Source organism: Zea mays, chromosome 1 (assembly GCF_902167145.1).
Source record: "Zea mays cultivar B73 chromosome 1, Zm-B73-REFERENCE-NAM-5.0, whole genome shotgun sequence".
Classification (NCBI taxonomy): Eukaryota; Viridiplantae; Streptophyta; class Magnoliopsida; order Poales; family Poaceae; genus Zea; species Zea mays.
Genome location: NC_050096.1, coordinates 183,638,589 through 183,640,956, shown reverse-complemented (window position 1 = coordinate 183,640,956; position 2,368 = coordinate 183,638,589).

Here is a 2,368-nt window from a genome sequence, read left to right as displayed (position 1 = left end):
CACGCCTTTCGGATTCAGCCTCGACCCGCCTAGCGGCTTCGCTTTGGTGGGCGCTCTCGTAGAGGCGAGTCCAAACCCTCTAGGGTTTCGTATGCGGTCACCTTGGGACCGGCTGACGGACGTCTCGACCTACGGGCCCTCTGGGTCCGAGGAAGACGACGAGCCCAGCTTCTGTTGGGATTTCTCTGGACTTGGCAACCCTAGTGCCATGCGGGACTTCATGACCGCATGCGACTACTGCCTTTCCGACTGTTCCGACGGTAGCCGTAGCCTCGGCGACGAGGACTGCGGCCCAAGCCGCGAATGTTTCCACGTCGATCTAGGGGATCCCTCCGAAGGCAACCATCTCGGCATGCCGGAGGACGGTGATCTCCCTAGGCCGGTGCCTCGCGTTGACATCCCACGGGAGCTAGCTGTGGTCCCCGTTCAGGCGGGGGGCCATGACCCAGAGCTCGAGCAAATCCGCGGGGTGCAGGCCAGGTTCGACGAGGGAACAGGAGCGCTTGAGCCGATCCGCCGGGACGTCGGGCAGGCATGGGCGGGCCAACCTCCAGCCGGAGAAATACGTCATCTACCCCAGGGCTTTCAGCACCGCATCGCCGACGACGTCAGGGTCAGGCCGCCACCCGCATCTAGTGGGGTCGGCCAGAACCTGGCTGCAGCAGCAATGCTCCTCCGCGCGATGCCGGAGTTGATGCCATCAACCACCGAGGGGCGGTGAATCCAGGGAGAGCTCAAGAATCTCCTGGAAGGCGCCGCAGTCTGACGTGCCGAGAGCTCCGCCTCCCGAAGGCAGGGGTACCCCTCGGAACCTCATGCCGCGACTTCCCGATTCATGCGGGAAGCCTCGGTCTACACCGGGCGCACGCGCAACACAGCGCCTGTGGCCCCGGGTCGCCTCGGCAACGAGCACCATCACCGCGACCGTCGGGCCCATCTCGACGAGAGGGTGCACCGAGGCTACCACCCCAGGCGTGGGGGACGCTACGACAGCGGGGAGGATCAGAGCCCCTCGCCCGAACCACCCGGACCGCAGGCCTTCAGCCGGGCCATACGACGGGCGCCGTTCCCGACCCGGTTCCGACCCCCGACTACTATCACAAAGTACTCGGGAGAGATGAGACCGGAACTGTGGCTCGCGGACTACCGTCTAGCCTGCCAGCTGGGTGGAACGGACGATGACAACCTCATCATCCGCAACCTCCCCCTGTTTCTCTCCGACACCGCCCGCGCCTGGTTGGAGCACCTGCCTCCGGGGCAGATCTCCAACTGGGACGACCTGGTCCAAGCTTTCGCCGGCAATTTCCAGGGCACGTACGTGCGCCCCGGGAATTCCTGGGACCTCCGAAGCTGCCGACAGCAGCCGGGAGAGTCTCTCCGGGACTACATCCGACGATTCTCGAAGCAGCGCACCAAGCTGCCCAACATCACCGACTCGGATGTCATCGGCGCGTTCCTCGCTGGCACCACCTGCCGCGACCTGGTGAGCAAGCTGGGTCGCAAGACCCCCACCAGGGCGAGCGAGCTGATGGACATCGCCACCAAGTTCGCCTCCGGCCAGGAGGCGGTCGAGGCTATCTTCCGGAAGGACAAGCAGCCCCAGGGCCGCCCATCGGAAGATGCCCCCGAGGCGTCAACTCAGCGCGGTGCCAAGAAGAAGGGCAAGAAGAAGTCGCAAGCAAAACGCGACGCCGCCGACGCGGACCTTGTCGCCGCCGCCGAGTACAAGAACCCTCGGAAACCCCCCGGAGGTGCCAACCTCTTCGACAAGATGCTCAAGGAGCCGTACCCCTATCACCAGGGGCCCGTCAAGCACACCCTTGAGGAGTGCGTCATGCTTCGGCGCCACTTCCACAGGGCCGGGCCACCCGCGGAGGGTGGCAGGGCCCGCGACCACGACAAGAAGGAAGATCATCAGGCAGGAGAGTTCCCCGAGGTCCACGACTGCTTCATGATCTACGGTGGGCAAGCGGCAAACGCCTCGGCTCGGCACCGCAAGCAAGAGCGCCGGGAGGTCTGTTCGGTGAAGGTGGCGGCGCCGGTCTACCTAGACTGGTCCGACAAGCCCATCACCTTCGACCAAGCCGACCACCCCGACCATGTGCCGAGCCCGGGGAAATACCCGCTCGTCGTCGACCCCGTCATCGGCGACGTCAGGCTCACCAAGGTCCTCATGGACGGAGGCAGCAGCCTCAACATCATCTACGTCGAGACCCTCGGGCTTCTGCGTATCGATCTGTCCTCGGTCCAGGCGGGTGCTGCGCCTTTCCATGGGATCATCCCCGGGAAGCGCATCCAGCCCCTCGGACAACTCGACCTCCCCGTCTGCTTCGAAACACCCTCCAACTTCCGAAGAGAGACCCTGACG